The following is a 16,830-nucleotide window of genomic DNA, read 5'->3' as shown; positions in this document are numbered from 1 at the left end:
TTTTTTTTTTGGTGCCGGGGATTGAACTCGGGATCTTGCACTTACAAGGCAGGTGCCAGAACCAACCACTGAGCTAGATCCCGAGCCCTCTTTTGTTTTTGACAGGGAGCTATCTTGACCAGACTTGGGCTGTAGGCTGGACAAAGTTGAAATAGGCAGGGAGGAAAAGAGAAGGACAATGGTTTGATTTCCTCTTCCCAGGATCCCAGGGAGGGGACCTTACCTTGACAGAGAGGGAAAGTGATGTGGGTGGGAAAGCTGGCACCTGGGACCTGGAATGAGTCTTTTGAACTGGGATTGGTTGGGGAACTTGGGGCAGGCCCAGGTTGCCTAATATAGGGGCTGTGTGGTCTTGGACAAGTGACTTGGCTTCTCTGAAATTCTAGTTCCTCATCTGTTAATTGGGCTTAATCACAGTCTGACTTCCTGGGGAGGCCAGAGCTGAGTGCAGTAAGACATGCAAAGTGGGTACCGGGCTCCACCATGGAGCAGTGTAGGAGGGGACGCCATCCTGACTGGTGCTGTGACCCTCCTGCTCCTGGGACGCCTTCCAGCAGGCGGGGTTTCCATGCCAGGACATTCCCACGCCCCTTGAGATTTCAGGTGGGCTTCCTTCGATGACACCACCTCTTGTTCCTGGCAGGGGAGGGGCAGCAGCCAAGAGTGCAGGTGCTGCCTATGTCCCTCCCTGTCTATTTCCAGCTTGGCTGCCTGAGGCCACCGCCAGGTGTGAGCAGTGAGTCAGAGCCAGGGGGAGCGGACATGGCAGTCCGGGGGCTCATGCTGAGTTGTCACAAACTCCCTCCCTCAGCCTTTTCCAGGAGTGCTGTGTTGCAGGGAGGGCCTGTCCAGCGCCAACCCCTACCCCAGTCAGTGTCACCAAGAGGACATGGGGACAGAACCCCCAGATGCCTCAAATCCACTTCTTTGCTGACTAGAGATGGGAGCAGAGGCCACATCCTGTTTCCTTCCACCCCCAGTGTGCCTAGGACAGGGCTCGGCACATAGTAGGGATGCAGTAATGTCCACCAACCGAGTGAACTATGTTAGTACAGGACTTCAGAGAAATGGGGCTTGTCATGCGGCTCTGGAGACAGATGGGGTGTAGGTGACTTGGGCAGGGAAACTGCCTCTTAGCCTCCATTTGCTCATCGGTGAAATGGACATAACAGTGTGGGCCTTCTTGGAGATCATTGTGAGGTATAAGGGAGACAACCTCAGCAACCTCTGGGCCTCAGACTGGATGGAAAGGACACTGATTACATTTCATAACAAGTGTTTATTACTGTGTCTGCTTCTGTCCAGATAGTGAGGCCCCTGTGAGTGGATGTTTCTGAGACAGGAGGCATGAATTTGAATCCTGGACTGGCTTTGGGACCTAGGACAAATCACTAGTCCTCTCTGAGGACTCTTCAATTTCTTTATTTGTGAAACAGGACTACTGAGGCCACGGTGAGGATTTAGTGAGGCGTGTATGGCAGTGTCTGCCGCATGGAAGAAGCTGTAACATCGAGGAAGAAGAACAGGCTTGTTACTGATCGAAAGGCTCAGCCACATATCCAGGTAGATCTGACAGCTGAGGGTGCGAGACACACACTGTACTCTGGAATGGACTTTGAAGCCACCTGGTCCAGTGTCCTTGGACAGGTCCTTTCAGCTTTCTGGGCTCAGTGTCCCATCTGTAAAATGAAGGACTTCGACCCACAGCCCAGTGATCATGGCTGTGGGAGGTGCCACAGTCCGAGGCCAGTGAGCTGACAAAGCAGTAGAAGAGTGCAGACGACCCTGGCTGGAAGTTGTCACATGCACCCTGGCCCTGGCCCTGCAAACTGCAGGGACGAACCAGAGGCCTCACCAGGCAGTGAGGACGAGCCCAAGGCAGAGGTCAGTGCTCCCTCCCCTGCTGTCCCCCAAGAGGCTGCCCAAAAAAGCCCTGTGCCCCCTTGTCATCCTGATCTGTCCTCACCATGCACAGTGACACAGTCATCTTTTACATGGGGCTACTTTCATTCGTGCAGAAACAGCTCAGCGAGGTGAAGGTACTCTCCTGAGGGCGCTCAGCAGCAAAGGAGAGGAGCCAAAACTTGATCTTGGTTCTCCTTCTCCCAGGCTTTTCCTGATCTACCTGGGGCCTCCCACAAGGAATTTTCTCCACCTGGACATCACTGCCCCTGCTCTGGGCCCTCTACTCAACTAATGTCCTCAAGTCACCCCAACTTCTCCCAGGCCATCCTGCACCCTGGCTCTGACTGAGTTTTCTGAAAGGGTGCTGATCACCTGGCTAATGCATGCATCCATCCATCCACTTATCTAACCACTCATCCATGCATTCAACCATCCATCCATCCATCCATGTACTCATCCATCCATTCACTCATCCAAGTACTCATCCAGCCAGCCAGCCACTCATTCATTCATTTTTTTTCCACAAATATTTATTGAGCAGCCTCTATGGTGCCCAGCTTTGTTTGAAGCCACCAGGGATAGAGACAGGTGAATGAAACACAATCCCTGTCCTCATGAGGTTCACACTGTATTAGAGGAGGAAATAGGCCATAAACTACAAGTGGCTCTAAAGAAAGATAAAGCAAGGTCTGCAGATGGGGTGAAGGGTGTGGTTTGAGATGGGAAGGTCAGGTCACCTGATTATACTGCAGGTGCTGGGTGCTAATTCGGAGCATGTGCCAAGTATGCTGGAGATATGGTGGACAGGGCAGCTCTTTCCTCCTGAGAGGCTGCAAGGCAGGGCTGAGAGGGTCATCAGGGAAGGTGTCACAGACTCTTGTCATCTGAGCTGAACTATGGAGAGTGTAGCGGGCCAAGAACTGGGGAGGAGGACAGAACGTGCAAAGACAGGAGGGGACAGGAGCATGGTGGTATGAGTGGAGACAGAGCCAAAACTGGAACCAGATGGTAAATGGTATTTAAATGTCAAACACACAAGTGTGAACTTGATCCTGAGGGTGATAGGGAGCCCTTGAGGGTTGAGGAGGGGAGGAACACCTGCAGATGGATTTTAGAGCTCTTACTAGCATGATGGTGCAAGGGACTGGAGGGCCCAGGTTGGAGAGGCCAGGTGTGGAGAGGTCCAGTTCAGGCTGGCCCTGGGGGATTGGAGCTTGGAAAATTCCAACCCTTCACGGAGTCATGGCCTACAAACACTGAGAACTGGATTCTACTGGAGGCAGTAGGGAAGGAGGGAGAGCTCACAGAGTGGAGCCGGAGAGAACAGGGCAGGTGCAAGTTTGGGGCTGAGCAGAGTGGGAGAGGGGCTGATGAATCAGCCTTGGAAAAGTCAGAGTGAGCGATGCACCGGTAGCACCCAGTGGTGACCAGGCGGGCACAGCCTGTCCTAGAGAGAAGCTGAGCTTCAGCTTTCCATTGCCTCAGCACTGCCAGGTGCCAGGAGCTTTGCAGCTTACTGTGTCACATTCTCCCAGCGGCATCTGAGCATGGCTCTTATTGCCCCATCGCACAGGTGAGGGTACTAAGGCTCAGGGACATGAAGTCACTTGTCCAAGGCCATGTGCTGCTCTAGAGCTGGAGTTCAGGTCTGTGTGGCTCCACAGTGCTCATGGCCTCTCCCATGGTGCAGGTGTAGACAGAAGGTGCCAGGGAATGGCTGCTATGGATCTCTTGGCTGACCTCTGTGGCCTTGAGGGGGCTGTGACCTGGGGACGCTCCACAAGCACTGAGGAGTTTTAGGGACAGGTTTGAGTGTGTCCTTTCCAAACTCCATGTGGAAACTTAATCCTCGATGCAACACTATTAATGGCAGGCCCTTTAGGATTAGTGATTAGGCCATAAGGGCTCCCGTCTCTTGGATGGCATTAGTGGCTCCTACAGAAAGGCCATCAAGAACTGGCTGAGCCCTTTGCCACTCCACCTCTTCCGCCACTGAGGACACAACATCCATCTCCTCTGGAGGGCACAGCAATGAGGTGAGACCAGGACCTCACCAGACCTGGGCTCAGCCAGGGCTTGATCTTGGGCTCCCCAGCCTCCAGAACTGCGAGAAAATACATTTTTCTGATGTTTATAAATTATCCAATCCCTGGGTGTGTTTTGTTTTGTTTTTAGACAGGCTCTTGTGAAGTTGTTAAATTGCCCAGGCTGGGCTTGAACTTGTGATCCTCCTGCCTCAGCCTCTCAGAATGCTATGATTACAGGCAGGCACCACCACACTGGGTTCAGTCTTTGGTACTTTGTGGGTTTTTTTTGGTACCGGGGATCGAACACGAGACCTTGCGCTTTTGAGGCAGGCGCCGGAACCACTGAGCTAAATCCCCAGCCCTTTTGGTACTTTGTTAAAGCCGCATGAACTAAGACAGAGCCTCCTTCCCATGGTCACCCTGGTGCCCAGTGCAGCACACTGTAGCAGGTACTTATGTGATTCTTCTGAGTGAGGAACAGCCTTGGCCTTTATGACTGAGTCCCACACCATTGAGACGGCACAAGCTGCTCGGCTGGAAGGCGAGACATTTCTGGGAACCAATCCAACCAGGCTGTGATGAGAGTTCAGAAGCAGGGTCACAGGACTTGGCTAAACTGGTTTCTCGGTCACAGATAACATTTTCCTCCATCAAGGATGCCTCTGTCCGGCCTTTCAGAAATGAACCTCTTCCTCTCTCCCTGAGAGCTCATCTTCCCTGCTCACATCCCTTGCAGGTCACCCAAGTAGCTCCGTGTCAGGCAAGCTGGGCCTTTTACTTAATTCCTTGGAGTACCTGGGCCCTGGTTATTTCTGCATCTCCACTTCTCAGCATAGTGCCAGACACATGGCAGGTGCTCAATAAGGATGGTTCATGGGAATATATGAACAATGAAAGAAAGAAAGAAAGAAAGAATGAATGAATGAATGAATGAATGAATGGGTCAGGACTCAAGGAACCAGCAACTCTGCCGAGCTCTCTGTTAGTAAATCTCTGGATTTATACGACTCACTTTGACATTTCTGGGCCTTGATTTTCCTATCTTTTGTTTGATTTGCAATACTGGGGATTGAACTCAGGGGCTTCACATTGAACTACATCCCTTGCTTCCCAGCCCTTTCTATAAAAATTTTGAGACAGGATCTAAGTTACTGTATTGCTCAGGCTGAGTTCCAACTTGCAGTTCTCCTGCTTCAGCCTCCTGGAGTACTGGGATTACAGGCCTGGAATTTGTGATCTTCCTGCCTCAGACTCCTGAGTGCTGGGATTACAGGCATGCACCACTACACCTGGCTCTACCTTTGAAATGAACAGTTTTGATGGAACAGCTCAGTCCACCCCAGTGTCCACTGTGGCAAGGTGGACAGACAGTGGCCATTCGCATGCATGGCCTCCCCCTATGTACATGCTTAGGGGAAACTCAGTAATTGTCACGGGGGAAGCAAAGCCCTGAGATGACTTGTAGCCACCATTGTTGTTGACTGAGAAATAGCCGCTCACCATTGTGTGGGTTGGAGATTTCCAATCTTCTGCTCATGCTGAGTGAAGCTTCCTTTTGCTCTCTTGGAAGTTACTGCAGAGCACAGGGCACGATGGCATCACAGGGATTCCCTTGTCCATCTCTTTAGCTATGTATGCAGCATTGCCCTAGTACCTGGCGCTGGAGCACGACAGTGAGTTTACAGACTGGTGGGAGACATGGGAAGTGAATACATAAGGGCAGATATTAATCAGGAGGATTCTGATGAGAAGTGCTGTGAAGGAAGTCAAGAGTGCTGGGCTAGAGGGGCACAAGAATGGAGATCACCTTTAGCTTGGGGGGGGGGGTCACAGCAGCACGCAAAGGTTGATTAAAGGGCTTTATTTGAGCTGCAGCTGGAGGGTGAGAAGAGCTGAGCTTGCAGAGAGCAGAGGGAAGAGCAAGGCAGGCAGAAGGAACAGCATGTGCAAATGCTCAGAGCAGGGAAAGGAATCTTCAGGAACACTTTTTATTTTTTCAGCGAGAAATCCATATTAAACTGTAGTTCCTTAGTTATTAGTAGTACCTGATTAATTTTCTGTATTCAATAAATCAAGCCCCTGTGGTGTAGCCAGGCCTGGCTGCTGGACCCTGGGGACAAACAGTGATGAATGAAGGCAACATTCTTGTCGCATAGGTCCAGGAGCTGGCACCCCATGGAGAAGAGCAGGTCTGATGTTTGCAAAGGGCTCCCCAGCTCTTATCCCTGGGGAATCCAAACAAACCCCGCAGCTTCCGGCATCCCAGGCCTCCCTCCAGCGGCTGCTCCTCAGCCTCCCATGCAGGAGGCTTTGGCTTCCTGCCTCCCCTCCCCCACCCACCTGGGCACAGAGGGTCTTTCATCCATTGTGACTGCTTCCTGCCCATCGGCCCCAGCTGCAGGTCCGAACCCTGCAGATTCACAATGACAGCCGGATGCTTTCTCCAGGACCCTCAAGGGGGTCAGAGAGGGGAGTGGCCTGGGGTGGGGTGGGGGCAGTGTTAGACCCCGAGGACTGACGGGAAGCAGGCCCTGTCTTCAACCTCCCCTCTTGGGGGAGGGGTGATTAATGACCACGGACACAGCAGGGCCTCCCATCCCTCGGAATTGGGCGTGGGTTCCTCAACATCTTCCCTGGCTTCATTCATAATGCATGGGATGAACCCTGGGCTTATACTTGGTACCACCTCCATCAACTCCTAGCTAGGTGACTTAGGCAAGTTTCTTACCCTCTCTGGGCCTCAGTCCGCTACCAGCCCAATACTGAGGATTGAATCTAGGGCCCTGTGCATGCTAAGCCAATGCTTTACTACTGCTCTACATCTCCAGCCCTTTTAAATTTTTTTATCTTCTTTTATTTATTAGTTTTGGTACCAGGGATTGAACTCAGGACCTTGCACTTTCCGGGCAGGCATGGCACCACTAAAAATTTTATTTTGAGACAGGGTCTCAGTAAGTTGCCCAGGCTGGCCTCCAACTTTCAACCTTGCTGCCCAAGGACCCCTATCCCAGTAACTGGGATTTCATATATGTGCCACCACACACCCAGCTCTCAAGCCTTGTTTTTAAGGAAACAGATAAGCAAGCAGACATGTATCACACAACTGCTTGCAGCATTCAGGCATACCAGGAATATGGCTCTAGCTCATATCTTGGCTCTGTCACTGGCTGTGTGGCCATGGGCAAGTCACATAACCCCTCTGTGCCTGTTTCCTATATTTGTAAAATGGGGCAACAGCTACCTTGTAAGATGGTTGTGAGGGTTAAATGATTATGTGTCATATAATAAGTGCTCAGTAAACAAACTTCTCCTTACTATAGATGCTGATGAAGTGCCATGGAATGTGGAGGGGGTGGCCTGTGCCAGTACCAATGTGGCCATGTTTGGAGTGGAGAAAGACTCTACCAGGCGCTGGATCTTAAGGGGTGAGTGTGAATGAACCAGCAGTAGGAAGGGCAGAGGGCACAGCTCCAGGCACCAGGTAGGGAGAGAAGGGTGGAAGAAAAGAACCATTTGAGAAACACTGAGAAAATCAAAGCTGAAGGACTCTACTGATTGGATGTGGGAATGACAAAGAATTGCTTAAGTATTTATTAAGCCCCCACTATGGTGGAATGCTGACTTTTTAAAAATCACCATGTCTGTGATCTAGTTCACACAGCTGAAGAGCTAGCATTATCCATCTACCAACTCTTTGTTGAGCACCTACTATATACAGGGTGTGATCCTAGATGCTGGGGCTAGAAAACAAAGCAGTGCTGGCCCGTCTCCTGGAGCTCAGCACCTGGACTGGGTTAACGGCAGGAGAGCCGATGTCTGCTTTACCCAGATGGCCCTGGACTGCACAGGCTTGAAGCTGCTTTGGGGCAGATTCTTGGCATCAGCAGGCTGGTACCTAACGCACACCAAACCAGAGTCCCACACTCGCCCCTCCTGGGTTTTCCTGCAGGGGCCCCTTCAGGCATGGCATGGCCTCCAGGAAGTGCTCAGGCCAGGATCCTGGGGGGTCCTGCCCCACCCCAATCCACCTCTTCTGTAGCTCCTGTGAATTTTGGATATCTGACAGTATCTGGTTCTGTCTGCGATGCCCATCTTGGTGCTGCCTCCATCTCTGCTGCCTAGATGCCGATCTGCAACCTGACTGGTCTTCCTGTTGTGAAACCCCCTAGTCCTGAGCCCGCACAGCAGGCAAGAAGAAGCATCCTCAGAGGCTGCCACACCCCACACTGCACTGCACAAAGTCCTGCTCCAGGGGCTTCCCTTGATATTGGAGCCACGTCTCCGAGCTGCCCTGGTCTGACTCTACCTGCTTCTCACCTCCTCCTGCAAATCCACACCTTCCCCAACCCTGGCCTCTGGGGCCCGGAACTGCCCAGCTCCTGTCTGGAGACACCCTGCCCTTCCCTCGGTTGTCTGCAGGGCTGGTTCCTCCTCACCCTGGCTATGTGGGTCTCCCGGAGGGTCTTGCCCTCTGCCCTGTCAGAGCACTGGCCCCATTTGGCAGTCATCTTGTCCTTGCACTTGCTGCCTGTCTGCCCGTTCTCCAGCTGTTCCTACAGCCCAGCCCAACACCCACCCTTGGCCAACATCTGTCCCTGCAGTGGGAACCAGCACCCTCTCCTCTCCCCCGTTCCATGGGTAACCTGTGCATTGTCTTGTCATTTATCAAACCTCTAATAAGCAGGGGTATTTTTAGAACAGGTGAAAGCAACACTCTAACCTCTCAGAGGATTTTCCACTCCCACCTGCCTTTCTACTACAATTTGGTTTCCTGTGGTGGTTGCCCAGGCTGCCACACTAGTCAGCTTTGTTATTCTGGGGCACAGAGAGGGACCTCAAAAGAAAACCAAGCTCCCCTTCTTCCTCCCTGGCTGGAGAGAGAAACAAGGTACTTAGTTCCAGCCCCTGGCAGACAGAGGGAAGTCTGGGATGAAGCCTTAGGCTCTTCACTTGCTATGTTACTCTAGGCTGGTCACTTTCCATCTCTGAGCTTCAGTCACCCATCTGTTAGAGGAGGGGCTTGGAAGGTAAATGATTAAAGGCCTCTGACAGCCAAGATTTGCATGGACCCATGAGCTAATGGATCTTTTACATCCCTGGGCATCAATCGAATGAGTCTCACTTCTTTCTATGAATGAAATGTAGTTGGTGCCTCATCTGGTGCACATGCAAATAAATGCAAATTAATGTAAAATAAAGGACTCCAGAAATGCTCTTTCACAGGACCAAGGTCTGACCAGACCTGGGGTAGAGGGAGAAACTTAGCTCCTACCTTCAAACTTGCTTGGATATCTCTTCCTACACCCCACTCTACAGAGGGAAAATGAGGCCCAGAGAGGGAAAGTGACTCGCCCAAGGTTACACAGGCAAGATAACGACAAGTGACAGCAATGGCTGTGACTTTTTTCACTTCTTAGCACTTTTCTCTCCTGATCTTCCAACTATTTGGCCCCAGGCCTGGGGCTAGAACCTAGCTCCAAGGGAGCACACGCTCTCATGAACAGAGTACCTAGGAATAAGCATTGTAAAGAAGTTCAAGGAATCGGGTGTGGTGGTCCATGCCTGTAATTCCCAAACTTGGGAGGCTGAAGCAGGAGGATTCCAAGTTTGAGGCCAGCCTGGACTACATAGTGAGATCCTATCTCAAAAAAAAAAAAAAAAAGATCAGCCACAATGCACTATGTTGGAAATGCTCTGTGTTGGGAGCAGGGAGAGGTCCTTGGTTACATGACCAAGGTGAAGGTGTCCTTTTCAGTTAGACGTTGAAGAATGGAGAGGCGAAGAGAATGTCCCGTGTGTGTGTGTGTGTGTGTTGGGGGGAGCATACATACAGACATGGGTACAGAAAAGAGAAAGGTACAGTCATGGTCAAGGTCACTTATAATGACAACTTCAAGCCAGCCTCTCACCGAGTTCCCTTCCAACCAGAATGCACTGCCAGTCTCTTTAAAATGGAAATTCTGGAACTTCTACTGCTTGTAGGATAGAGTGCATAAATACTGAAATATGGAAAAACGAACCTAGGGGACAATGTGTGCAAAGCCCAAAGTGGCAAGTGTAGGAATATGGACTTTATTCTAGGAGGAACAGGGAGCCATGGAAAGTTCTATGGCAGTCAAAGAAGCAATCAGATTCACATTTAGGATAAGCTTCTTGTCCACTGGTGGCCGTAGTCCCACGGTAAAGGCAAAGCACTAGGTTTAGGTGGTAAGGATGGGGAATGGTCATTTGTCTGAATGGAGCAACGAGAGCCCATTTGGCAGGGGGACACGGGAGAGCACTGAGAACCGTGGCTTTTGCTTAATCCAGAGAGGAAGGAAGGAGGCCTCTTGATTCTACCCTTCCCGGGACTGGCAAGAAGCTGGTGCCCATGCAGAAGGGAAGGTGAAGGTCAGCGGAGCAGCTGCCTCCCGAGAATTCAGGGCAGAGGGCAGCTTCACTTTGTTCCCTGGGGACTTTTGTCCTATTCTTCTGACTCGATTAAAGAAAGCTCTGAGGGCCCTAGGGGACCACAAGTCAAGTATTTCTCAAACATTTACTTAGTACCGCCAGGGCCAAAGTATTAGCGTGGGGAACAGATATAACAAAGCTGTGGGTTTTTTTCTTTCTTTTGGAGCTGGGGATTGAATTTGCCTTGTGCACCCAGCCTCAGGAACCTATTTTTTGATTCTCAAATTGGGACACAGGAGCTGCATTGTTTTTTTTTTTTTCCAGATTCAAGGTTGATTTGCATGAAAACCCTTTAATGACATCTGGTATGGGTTGGGTTGTATCCCCTAAAAGACATGTTGAAGTCCTAACCCCTCATCCCTCAACTGGGACCTTATTTGGAAATATGGTTGCTGCAGATCTTATTAGTTGGGGTCAGCCTGGGATGGGGTGGCCCCTTGGTCCGACATGGGGGTGTTGTTTATGGAGAGGGCCGGCACAGGCAGAAGGCTGCATCCCCATCCCCTTTTATGTTTTTACTTTGAGACAGAGTCTTTCTAAGTCACTAAGTTCTCCAGGCTGGACTTGAACTTGCAGTCCCCCTGCCTCGGCCTCCCACAGTGCTGGCTGTTTTAAGGCACTCTGCCTGTGGTGCTTTGTCACAGCAGCCTTAGGAAGATAACAGAACATCAAAACTAAATTGCATTGAATTTTTGTCCCAATAGTCCATTTCTTTTTTTCTTTTCTTTTTTTTTTTTTGGTACCAGGGATTTAACTCAGGACCTTGCACTTGCGAGGCAGGCGGTGGAACCACTGAGCTAAATCCCCGGCCCCCCATTCGTCCATTTCTAAAGGAGGCTATCTTTCCAGATCACACACGCAGTAGCCCCCAGGGTTCAGGGTGATGTTTTGAGGGACCTTCTGTACTGTCCCCTCCCTCAGCACCAACAAACCAGCTCTGGGCCTGGTGGTCAGCCCTCAAAAGCAGCTACCATTCCCTCGCCTGGCTCAGCATGCTGCTTGCATCCTTCTTGACTGCTGTCCCAGTCCCCTCTATGTGGTGTCACCCCCATGCTACTGTACCTGTCTTTTCCAGCTTGTGCACTTCTCGGGGGGAAAGGGCTGTCCTGTGCCCTCACCTCCAAGCATACAGCAAGTGCTCAGTAAATGCCTGTGGCTCAAACAGTTGAGTAAGAGTTGGCTGTGGCCTCAGAGGCTCGGGGACACTTTCCCAGGACAGTCTGCCCATCCTTCTGGAAGTGAAAGTGTACAGTCAGTTCTGAGAGTGAGAGAAGGAAAGTGAGAACCAGAGAGGAGGAGGCAGCAGGCAGGGGCAGAGCCCCAGACCCTGCTCCGGCAGCCAGACCTTGCCCCCGGCTCCTGCGCATCCTGCCCTCCTGTGGTGCCCCCACGTGTTGTCACCCACGCACACCTACCCTGTCCCCCAGCAGGCAGCAGCTTCCTCTGACACACATTTTCCATCACTGGGCGGGGCAGAGCAGGTGGCAGGTGAAAACAATCTCTAAGGTTCCCTTCCCTGAACCCCCAAGTCAGCCCCCGACCTGGGTTTGGCTCCTGTCCCTGCTGACTGCACCTCTCTGCACCCCTGACTCCAATGACACAGGGTCAGTTGAAGGGTCAGAACACCGGAGGCGACATGGTGTCACTGAGCATGGAGCAGGTACAGGGGAGAGAGTCAGGATGGGGCTCTGTGGGGTCACCCTGGGCACTGTTCTAAGCACTCCAGAGACCTGGGGAAACCTTGCTGGTGTCCTCACACCCTTTCTGCTGCAGGCTCTCTGGTGTCCACAGCCAACCTGAGTCACTGCCAGGCTCATCAGCCAGCATTCCTTCTTCTGGCTCCACAAGCCCCTGTTCTCTTTCAGGGCCAGCTGTGGTGTTCGTTGCCCAGGAAGCCTTCTTTAAGTCCCTGGGGTGGAATCAGCCAGTTCCTCCTAGGGGTCCTGCTGCCCTTCCTGGAAGCTGCCACCTCACCCTCCCTTTCTCAGACTAAGGGGTCTGTCCACCTCTCTGGGGTCTTACTTATGGCCTAAAATCCAGAATTCCACACAGCAGAGTGGACGGTGCTAGATGGGTGGGTGACAGGAGGGGGGAAAATGAATGGACGGAAGAATTGGAGGTGGAGGGGCATGCAAGGCTATGGATGGATGATTTTATGGGGCCAGATAGATAATTGACAAATTGTGAAGAGACCAGTGAGTAATCAGTGGCCAATCATTGGTTTTAGCATGCCCTGGACTTGCCAGGGAATTCCCTGCTTCCACAATTCCACGGTCTGGTTTCCCCTCCATAATATGGATACAGGCCTGAGAATCCTCCTGACTCTCTCCACATGAGGGCCTGGGGCGATTCACTCCTAAGAATGCCTTACACTTACTGTCCCATCTTAATTTCCCAAGGAAACTTGGTGCCTAACTCACTGTGAGCTCTCCGCACACAATAGGCTCAGGAGCACATGCCTCTGGATGTTGGGGCTTGGAGAGAATCGCTGTGACACTGCTGGCCACTTTCATGAGCCTGGTCTAGCTGCCTCTGTCACCTCCCACCCACAGACAACCCTCTCTTCTTGGGAGACCATTGTGCCACTGGCCAGCAATGTCCTCTTCTTTTCTGCCCCCTGTTTCTGGCCATCTCAGGGACTCCAGGAGGAAAACTGGGGATCATTGTATCCCCACCGTGTGTCCTGTAGGGTCAGCAGACAGCAAAAACATTGCAGAAGGAGGTCACAGGAGCTTGGTTCCAGTTTGGACTTTTAAGCCTGCTCTGGGGAGCAGGCCCAGCCTAGAGGACATGGCAGCAGGGAGAGACAGGCTTTGGAGTGACTAGGATCCAAGTTCCAATCCAGGGAGTTCCAGTGACCTCAGGAAAAGTGACTCACTCCTGTAGTCTCCACCTCTTCCTCTGTAAAATGGAAGAAAAGACCTATCCACTTCCCAGCGCTGTTACGAGGTCCCAATAAAATGCTAAAGTGCTGCCCTACTGCTCACCATCACCACTTGGGGCTGTTGGGTACTGGAAATGTGACCAGTCAGGACTGAGATGTGCGGTGAGATTGTAAGTGATAATATTACCTATTGATAATATTTTGAAACATTGAGTTAAATGAAATGTCATTAAAACGGGGTGGGGGGTGGGCGGTGCTACTGGGAAGTTTTCTGGCCACTACAAGACGGGGAGAAGACACCAACCTTGGGAGAGAGCAAGGTTGGTGTCTTCTCCCCCTCTTGTAGTTGACTGTTTAGGTGTCTGTCTGCCTGGCTAGCCCAGGAGCTCCTCGTGGACAGGGACTGTCCCTTGGTCATCTGTATTCTACTCCCTGCACAGAGCCTGGCACATGGCAGATACCCAGCAGAGGATGTCACAGTGGATAAATAATGCATATGAAAGCAGTATTTGCTTTTTCTTTTTTTTTTTTTTTGGTACCGAGGATTGAACTCAGGACCTTGCACTTGTGAGGCAGGCGCCAGAAACACTGAGCTAAATCGCCAGCCCTGAAAGCAGTATTTGGATTTTTAGTATTGGACCACCCTGGAGTCCTAGGGGAATACAGCAGGATACATGTCTCACTAAAGCCACATAGGGCACAGGCTCAGGCAGGAAACAGCTAGCTAGTCTGAAAAGTTTAGTTGAGGAACAATGAATATGATCATAGGTTTGTGGGCAGGTTCTGGGAAACCAGAAGGGATGGCGCTGTACACAGGGCTGAAAAGAAGAAGGAGGTCACCTGGACCCAGGCTAGAGATGTATGCACAGGGTCATGGGGAGCACAGCCAGGCTGGGCAACCCTAATACCGGTGCTCACTTGCCACCTGCTCAGCCCTCCTTCCCACCCAACGAGGAGCCAGAGGGTTAAGGCATTGCTGTCACCCACAGAAGTCCCCTACCAGGGCACAGAACGGGTTAGGAAGGGCAGAGGGAAGTTCTGGGGGGCCACGTGGAGAGATCCAGCCCAAATGAGAACACAGTACCGCAGGATCTTTGGGGACCTCTGAACATCTTGCCCAAGCACAGTGAGTGGCCACACCCAGCCATAATCACCAGTGCCTAAGCACCTGTGCTGGCTCAGGTGCCGCGCTAAACCATTTTCAAGTGGTGAAAACCGAAGCTCACAGAGTCCAAGTAATCTGTGCAAGGGCACACAACAAGAAGTGGCAGAGCCAGGCCTGGATGACAGTGGGCCTCCAAACCCAGGTTCCCATGGCCTCTTAGTAACTCTGTTGTTAGGCACGCTCTCTATTCCAAGGAACACTTCGGGGGCAGTGTCCCTCTCCTGAGTCTCAGAGAGGTCCAGTGATTTCTCCAGGCCACACGGCTCCAGAGCCTTCACTGGGGGCAGAGAAGCAGGGCTGGAAGGTCTGCCATTCACTGGAGCTGATGCCTGGCAGACTGCATGGTGGCAGCCTCAGGGATTTTTTTAGCCCCAGCGGGTGGAGCCACCTCTTAGCAGGTGCCTCCCAGAATCACTCCTCAGCTGTAACCACAGGATTTAGATGTTCAGAGCTGGGCAGGGCCCTCGGCATCCTCTAGGCTGCCTCTCGCCTGTGATTTTAGAGCTAGTAATAATTACAGCACTGACAGCCATGGCTTCCTGTGCACTGCACCCAGGAGAGTTGCTCATTGTCTGCCTCTGGACTGTTATGAATCTGACCACCGTGCTCCCTTAGGATTGTGGGATATCTGTAGGCAGGTCCAGGCTGCTCAGGTAGATGAAGAACTAAGACTTAGAACACAATGACTTCTCCATGGTCACAAAGCAAATCAGATCCTACCGAGCCAGACCCAGGCTCTAGGACAGCTCTGAGCACTGACTCTGGACCAGACAGGCTAGGTGCAATGCCCGGACTTACACCTACAAGCCATGTGGACCTTGGATGAGTCACTTCTTTGTGCCTCAGTTTCCTCATCTATGATATCAGGATGACAGGCTGGGTGTAGTAGCACATGTCTAATCCCAGCACTTGGGAGGCTGAGGCAAGAGGATTACAGCAAGTTTGAGGGCAGCCTGGGGTACACATTGAGTTCAAGGTGAGCCTGAACTACAGAGTCAGACCCTGTCTCAAAAAAAAAAAAAGAAAAAAGAAAAGAAATTGGGATGACAATGGCATCTACTTCCCTTGGATTATTATACATAAAGCACTTGAAGCAGCAGTTAGAAACACAAGGGGCCTATGATTATTCTATCTCCAGGTCCTCTGAGCTTCCCACCCACATCCGGGGACTCTTCACAGTCATCGACTGAGTAGCTGCCAATGGGGCAGTGCCCTGTACTTTCTGTGCCTCATGGGCTCACCCAGCCTTCTCATCACTCCATCCCCATTTTGCAGACAAGGAAACTGAGGCCCATAGACAAGCAGTGACCAGCTGGGGCCTCCAGGCCTGATGCACTGCAGAGCCAAGGAGGCTGCTCCCAAGTGGGAGCTGGTCCCCCTCTCCCCACTGTAGGAAGCCAGAGTGTGATGAGCATTGGTGTCATCATCCCAAACAGTGCCAAGATGATGACAATGCCACAATCACAATCACGGAGGGTGCTTATTTCTCACCTTGGGGCCCAGAGGCAGGCGGGGCAGGCTCTGCAAAGAGGCTCCCAGCAGGAAGGGTAAGCAGCAGTGAAACCCTTGCAGCTGGGCCCCAGGTGCTGGGAGAGTGGTGGGCAGGAAGCGGGCAGGCCAGTTCTTGCTTTCCTCTCCTTTCTTATTTGTTTGAGAAGCAACTTTACTTTCTAAATCGGTCATTGTCACCCGTTGGCCCCTGTCCCACCTGGGCCAAGGCCTCTGGTGACAGGGGCTCAAGAGGAAGCTCGGGGACAGGAGGGATGAGGTCCTATATGTGACAGGGCCCCAGCCCAGCTTTTCTGGGGCCTCTTCCCCAGCAGGGGCCTCCTTGCACACTGTACCTGCCAGAGGAGGGTCCTCCAAGTCCAGCGGCCAGGGGGTGGGGCAAGGTGACTCACAAACAGGAAATCTGGCAGGAGTCTGGGCCAGGGCTCTGGAGCCACACCCAGTGGCTCCCAAGTGTGTCATCTTGGGCAAGTCACTTTACCTCTCTGAGCCTCTGTTTTCTCACCTGTAAAGTGGGAGGAACTGTGAAAATTAAACCGAATTAACATGACAAATGTGAAGCATTTAGCTCATTTACTAGCACTGAAGCATATTTACTGGCTGGAAGTTTATTTAAGAAGCCAACAATCATTGGGTGTTTACTGCATGCCAGGTGTGTCTAAAGCATTCTATACACAAGAATTCGTTTAGTCAGCACAGTGAGCATGCTCCCCACTTAACAGGTGAGAAAGCAGAGGCCTACAGAGAGGGCAAGAGGCTCATGAGGCAGCAGTTCCAGGCTTTGCAGAATATCAGTAAAGCTTGTTGGAGATTGGAGTTTCTTTAAAAAAGAATTCAAAGCTGGGCATGGTGATGTATGCCTGCAATCCTAGCCCTCTGGGAGACTGAGG

The 16,830-nt window shown here is 51.8% G+C and overlaps 1 long non-coding RNA gene across 2 annotated transcripts in view; it reads left to right on the top strand.

The window, feature by feature from the left end:
* Positions 1–10,823, top strand: part of LOC101712978 (uncharacterized) — a 46,534-nt gene extending 35,711 nt beyond the window's left edge. Inside the window, exons 1-3 of one of the 2 annotated variants that reach the window (XR_015452794.1) lie at positions 1,461–1,884; positions 7,253–7,357; positions 8,055–10,823. This is a non-coding gene — a long non-coding RNA (uncharacterized LOC101712978). Of the gene's footprint in view, positions 1–1,460; positions 1,885–7,252; positions 7,358–8,054 lie in introns of those variants that run through there. The other variant, XR_015452793.1, reaches the window with a different exon arrangement.
* The last annotated feature ends 6,007 nt before the right edge of the window (positions 10,824–16,830 follow it).

This window comes from Heterocephalus glaber, unplaced genomic scaffold (assembly GCF_053883595.1).
Source record: "Heterocephalus glaber isolate CG9 unplaced genomic scaffold, H.glaber_assembly_v1.0 deba00001452, whole genome shotgun sequence".
Lineage (NCBI taxonomy): Eukaryota > Metazoa > Chordata > Mammalia > Rodentia > Bathyergidae > Heterocephalus > Heterocephalus glaber.
Note: the sequence above shows the minus strand (reverse complement) of the source record. Positions and strands in the feature narration are given on the sequence as shown.